Raw genomic sequence first — 7,412 nt, forward strand, 5'->3', positions numbered from 1 at the left:
TCGTCTGCATACCCAAGATTGTTAAGATCCACTGTTGTCATTCCGTACTGCGGGTCTTCTGTTACCCCGCCTCGTGTCATATTGACTCATTTGCACCGAAACAAAGGGACCTTCAAACCACGTCCATAGTCAAGTTCCCATATGTCCTCTATGTAACCATAATATGTTTCCTTTTCCGTCTTGGTTGTTGCATCAAAGCGGACATCACTGTTTTGGTTGGTGCTCTTCTTATCTTGGACGATCGTGTAAAATGTATTACCATTTATCTCGTACCCTTTGAAAGTCATTATATTAGAAGATGGTAACTGGGACAGCTAGTACAGGTCATCTTAAATAGAGGAGTCATGCATGGTACGTGTCTGCAACCAGCCGGCGAAACTCCTGGTTTGTTCACGTGTAATCCAGTCATCAGACCGCTCCGGGTGTTTGGAGCATAGAAAATTCTTGTGTTCGTCCATATACGGAGCCACCAAGGCGGAATTCTGTAGAACTGTGTAGTGTGCTTCAGTGAGAAAATGTCCGTCCATACATATTATTTGATTCCCTCCTAGCGTGCCTTTTCCATCCAGTCTGCCCTTATGCCGCGATTCAGGAACACCAATCGGCTTAAGGTCAGGAATAAAGTCAATACAAAACTCAATGACCTCCTCATTTTCATGGCCCTTGGAGATGCTTCCTTCTGGCCTAGCACGGTTATGAACATATTTCTTTAAGACTCCCATGAACCTCTCAAAGGGGGACATATTGTGTAGAAATACAGGACCCAAAACGTTAATCTCTTCGCATAGGTGAACTAGGACGTGCGTCATGATGTTGAAGAATGATGGTGGGAACACCAACTCAAAACTGACAAGACATTGCACCAAATCATTCTCTAACCTTGGTATGATTTCTGGATTGATTACCTTTTGAGAGATTGCATTGAGGAATGCACATAGCTTCACATTGGCTAATCGAACGTTATCCGGTAGAAGCCCCCTCAATGCAACCGGAAGAAGTTGCATCATAATCACATGGCAGTCATGAGACTTTAGGTTCTAGAACTTTTTCTCTGACATGTTTATTATTCCCTTTATATTCGACGAGAAGCTAGACGGTACCCTAATACTGAGCAGGCATTCAAAGAAGATTTCCTTCTCTTCTTTGGTAAGAGCATAGCTGGCATGACCCTGATGTATGCCATCTTTTCCGTGCATATGTTGCTGGTCCTCCCGTGCCTCAGGTGTATCTTTTGTCTTCCCATACACGCCCAAGAAGCCAAGCAGGGTCACGCAAAGATTCTTCGTCATGTGCATCACGTCGATTGTGGAGCGGACCTCTAGGTCTTTCCAATAGGGCAGGTCCAAGAATATAGATTTCTTCTTCCACATGGGTGCGCATCCGTCAGCGTCATTCGGAACAGGTTGTCCGCCAGGACCCTTTCCAAAGAGTACCTTCAAATCCTTGACCATATCATGTACATCAGCACCAGTACGGTGGCGAGGCTTCGTCCGGTGATCCGCCTCACCTTTGAAATGCTTGCCACTTCCTTACGGGATGCATGCTCGGAAGAAATCGACGATGTCCTAGGTACACATTCTTCCTACAATTATCCAAATATATATTGTCGGTATCATCCAAACAGTGCGTGCATGCGCGGTATCCCTTGTTTGTCTGTCCCGAAAGATTACTAAGGCAGGCCAATCATTGATGGTCACGAACAGCAACGCCTTTAGGTCAAATTCTTCCCCCATGTGCTCATCCCATGCACGTACACCTGTTCCATTCCACAGCTATAAGAGTTCTTCAACTAATGGCCTTAGGTACACATCAATGTCATTGCTGGGTTGCTTAGGGCCTTGGGATGAGCACTGGCATCATAATGAACTTCCGCTTCATGCACAACCAAGGAGGAAGGTTATACAAACATAGAGTCACAGGCCAGGTGCTATGGTTGCGGCTCTGCTCCCCAAAAGGATTAATGCCATTTGTGCTTAGACCAAACCATACGTTCCTTGCGTCACCTACAAACTCCTTCCCATACTTTCTCTCGATTTTTCTCCACTGCGACCCGTCAGCGGGTACTCTCAACTTTCCGCCTTTCTTATGGTATTCTCTGTGCCATCGCATCACCTTGGCATGCTCTTTGTTTTGGAACAAACGTTTCAACCGTGGTATTATAGGAGCATACCACATCACCTTCGCAGGAATCTTCTTCCTGGGGCGCTCGCTCTCGACATCACCAGGGTCATCGCGGCTGATCTTATAGCGCAATGCACCGCATACCGGACAAGCGTTCAAATCCTCGTACTGATCACCGCGGTAGAGGATGCAGTCATTAGGGCATGCATGTATCTTTTGCACCTCCAACCCTAGAGGGCAGACAGCCTTCTTTGCTTCGTACGTACTCTCGGGCAATTCATTGTCCTTTGGAAGCATATTCTTTATCATTACCAGCAACTTTCCAAATCCCTTGTTAAATACACCATTCTCTGCCTTCCATTGCAGCAATTCCAGTGTGCTTCCCAACTTTTTCTTGTCAGCTTTGCAATTCGGGTACAACAATTTCTTGTGATCCTCTAACATGCGCTGCAACTTCTTCTTCTCCAAATTATTTGCGCAGTTTCTCTTTGCATCAGCAATGGCCCGACCTAGATCATCAACGGGCTCATCTGATGCCTCTTCTTCAGCTTCTTCCCGCATTGCCGGCTCAGCTTCTTCCCCCATTGTTGTATCATCGTATTCAGGGAACCCATCATGGCCAGGATAGCTATCGTCATCCTCTTCTTCTTCATTGTCTTCCATCATAACCCCTCTTTCTCCGTGCTTGGTCCAAACATTATAGTGGGGCATGAAACCGGACTTAAACAGGTGGACGTGAATGGTTCTTGACTTAGAGTAATTGTTATCATTCTTACAGCCAGCACATGGACAAGGCATAAAACCATCCGCCCGCTTGTTTGCCTCAGCCGCAAGCAGAAAAGTTTGCACACCATTAATGAACTCGGGAGAGCATCGGTCATCGTACATCCATTGTCGGCTCATCTTCATTACACAACATCGAAAAGACCAAATTAATACAAGTTCATACATAAAGTTTATACAACACTTAAATGCAACAAGCAAATAACTCTCTAGCTAAAGAATTTAAATGCAACAACAAATGCGATCAAGGTCGCAACTAAGGTAACAATTGATCCAATAGCATAATGATACTAAGCCTCACTACGAATGGCATATTTTCTAATATTTTTAATCTTCAAGCGCATTTTCTCCATCTTAATCTTGTGACCATCGACGAAATCGGCAACATGCAACTCCAATTCCATCTTCTCCCCCTCAATTCTTTTCAATTTTTCCTTCAAATCCTCGTTTTCTCTTTCAACTAAATTTAACCTCTCGACAATAGGGTCGGTTGAAATTTCTAGTTCAACTACCTCCTACATACAAATATCTATGTCAACTTGATGGGCATAATTTGTCATAAACACGAAATGCAACAAATAGTTTTAAAAGAGAATATACCACATCCGAATCATAACCCGGACGAGGGCCGACGGGGACGGATATCAAAACCATGGCACTATGTATAAAAAAACAACGTACGGGTAAGATAATTATACGAGTAACTATATATCCAAATCACACAAACATCAATTTTTTATATAAAACATTCATGAACAAGAGGCTCACCACAAGATGGTGCCGGCGACGGGACGTTGCGGGCGATCGACGGTGGTTACGACGGATATTTAGAAGACACTAAGTAAACCACACCTACATATGCAAACTAAGTGTTATTTTTGACCTCAAATTGCATATAAATCAAATACTAGCACATATATATAATTCCTCCCAAATTACTAAACTCACAGATCAATCACTATATAAAGCCTTGCAAGAGCTAATCTAGCAATAAGAGATGAAAGGACAAAGTTGCTAACCTTTGTGATCATTTGAATGGATGGGGGCCTTCAAATCTTGACAAATTTTGGGCAAAATGTGTGATGAGCTTGAGAGGAAGAGGGGACGAACAGAGAGGAGAGGGGAAAGGGGAAGAACAGAGCGAGCTGGTGGACGAAGGGTTTATGTAGGAGAACCTTTAGCACCGGTTCGTGCCACAAACCGGTACTAAAGGTGCTGGAGGGGCCCCAGACTGACAACATCCTTCCACCACTCACTTTAGTACCGGTTTGTGGTACGAACCGGTGCTAAAGGTTCGCCACGAACCGGTACTAATGAGAGCGGCCGGCTAGCTGTTGGAACCGGCACTAATGCACACATTAGTGCCGGCTTAAAATCAAACCGGCACTAATGTACTTCACATTTGACCCATTTTCTACTAGTGAAGTTCCTCCATATATGATGTACCTTCACCGACTGTTAGAATAATCTTGCCGTAGTGTTATGTCTAATTAATTATAGGCAGTGTCCCAGTCTCACGCGTCCCTAGTATTGGGAGATCCAAGCTAGTTTTTTTGCGGGTGATCCAAGCTAGTTGTTCATGTGAGAGAGGTTAGAGCAACTCCAGCAGACTCCACATTTTGCCAAACTGTAAACTGTGTTTGCAGGTCGCGCGGGGGCGCTTATGTAGACTGAAAAATGTGGCGGCCGAACAGAAACCGCAAACAAACCCGTAATATTTTAAAAAAGTTGTTTCGCGGGAGAAATTTAAGCAGCAACTCACTGGAGCTCGCTCGCATATATGGTTCTTCTTTGCATAAGTGCGTTACTCTGTTCTTCATGAACTTAGTACTCTAGATGCAGGCAGGAGTCGGTCGATGTGTGGAGTAATAGTAGTAGAATCAGAATTGTTTCGGTCTACTTGACACGGACATGATGGCTATATTCATGATCATTGCCTTAGATATCATCATAACTTTGCGCTTTTGTATCAATTGCTCGACAGTAATTTGTTCACCCACCCTATTATTTGTTATCATAAGAGAAGCCTCTAGTGTAACCTATGGCCCCTGGGTCTATTTTCCATCATATAAGTTTCGGATCTATAATATTAGTTTCTGATTTACTATTTTTTGCAATCTTTTACTTTCTGATCAATAAACCAAAAATACCAAAAGTATTTACTTTATTGTTTATCTATCTCTATCAGAACTCACTTTTGCAAGTAATCATGAAGGGATTGACAACCCCTTTATCGCGTTGGGTGCAAGTTGTTTGATTGTTTATGTAGGTATTCGGTGATTTGTGCGTGGTCTCCTAATGGATTGACCTTGGTACTCAAACTGAGGGAAATACTTATCTCTACTTTGCTGCATCACCCTTTCCTCTTCAAGGTAAAAACCAACGCAATCTCAAGAACTAGCACCCATCAACCAGCAAAAGAAAGAGAAACAAGCAAAATGTTGATGAGCAAGAAGAAGATGCACCGAAGAAGAAGGGTGGTCGACAACCTTTTACAAACACAGCTGAATATATATCTCATGACAAGTACAACACTGTTCCAGGAGAATCAAAGCATGACAGAGATAAGCGTCTGCAATGGATCGACGTCAATGGGCCATGCACATTTGAATCACCGCCTTTCTAGACCAAAGAACAGGCTATCTATTACTCTCGGGTTCTCTATGACAGCAAGAAGATATTTCCTCATGAGTTCCCTGACATCCAAGCCATGAAGAGTATTGGTTGTTTTGATCAGATACTGCAAGATCTGGAAGATGTTTGCCTCACCAATGTCTTTACATTCGAACATCCATGGAATAGAGAAATCATATAATTCAGTTCTATGCAACCTTGTACATCTCTCGTGATGAATCTGACAGTTCCAAGTGGATCATGGAGTGGATGATCGAAGGCAAACGCATCAAGTGCACCTCCACTGATTTTGTCTTGCATTTTCATTTCCCTCGGTTTGAGCATGGTAGCAATGAAATTCGAGTGCATAATATTGACATTATTTCAGATGAAATATTTCGATGCACCATGGACAAAGAAAAGATTCATGACTACAATGGTCCTCCCAGGCCTAAGCATTTGACATTCGAGAATTAGACTCTATATCATATGCTCACTTACACTATTTGCCCTCTGGCCTGGATGAATATAGACAACATCATCTCAGATGTTCTTCATAATGCAATCTACGCAATCTCCGAGCGTTATGTCTTTGATGTTGAGGATATGTTTCTGCGCATTTTGAAAGATTCTGCTCGGTATACGAAAACCCTCAAAGTGTATGCACCGTGGATTCAGAAAGTGGTTGATTATTCCATGCGCAGTGAGTATTTGGCGAAGGTCAGTCACAAAATCTTCGTTCCTCCAGTATGTGATACCCTACAAGTCTTGGAAGATATCTCTTCGGGTAAATCGCCTGTTTTAAGCCCTCAAGATTATCACAAAGGATTCGATGGGCCACGTCTGCCATGAAGCGACTGAACGGATACTCATCAACCTCCATCACAGCTTGAAGTCAGCTTGCACACACAACAACTATTGCTAAAGCACATTGCTGAAGATCGACGAGATAAAGAACACCTTGTTGCTGAGCTGAATGCTATCAACAACCAAACAAGAATCACGCATCTCATTGCTGATGAAAACAAGAAAAGGCTCTAGAAATTACTTCGCAAGTTCTTCACCAAGAAGCAGCTCCTAAATGTCGATCTCAAAGAGCTCTATGATTGCATTGACAAAGGCTTCTCTATTGAAGATTTTCAAACTTGCAGTACTCCTTTGATGCCTACTCGAGAGCCAACTACTGATCTGATGCATCTGAAGCTTTGCAAAATGACCGAAGAATCTGAAGCCGCCTCACCGACCGAGAAACCTGCCAAAGGAAAGGTGCTTTCACATGTTGCTCAAGTGGCTGATCCCAATGTGCCTTCATCCTCTTAGCCCCAAGCTGCTATTCCTGAAGGAAAATCTGCTGCTGTTGATGATGAACTTTTTCTAGTTACGTCTGAATCATAAATCTCCTCAGACAGTTCTTCTGGAGATGCCACCGAGTGGAGCAAGTTCACAGTTTCTACACTCATGTTATTCATCACCTTTTTGACACTCGTTGACAAAAGGGGGAGAATTACATCGAGTTTCGATAGATTTGCTTTATGTGTTTCTTTGGTTTGGTTTCGTGTGAGACTTCGAACTTGCCTTAAAGACTGCCTGATATTTGATGTAAAACTTCTATGTTGTAATGTTAATAACCCTGTCTGCTGCACTATTTCTCTCAAAGCATTTGTGTTGCATGTGGAATTGTTTTTTGGAGTTTTGAATGATTGCACTACAATCTTGATGGATTATATATCATCAGTGTGAATCATTGACTCGAATGATTGAAATTTCCTCTATTTACCTCAATACATGCAGGAGAATTATTCTAATATCTCTATCCCTGCATACATTTAGGGGGAGTCTATTTCATCATCGAGCTAAGCAACACAAATTCACTCTTGTTTGATTTACTTTTCACT

Source organism: Triticum dicoccoides, chromosome 5A (genome assembly GCF_002162155.2).
Source record: "Triticum dicoccoides isolate Atlit2015 ecotype Zavitan chromosome 5A, WEW_v2.0, whole genome shotgun sequence".
Taxonomy (NCBI): domain Eukaryota; kingdom Viridiplantae; phylum Streptophyta; class Magnoliopsida; order Poales; family Poaceae; genus Triticum; species Triticum dicoccoides.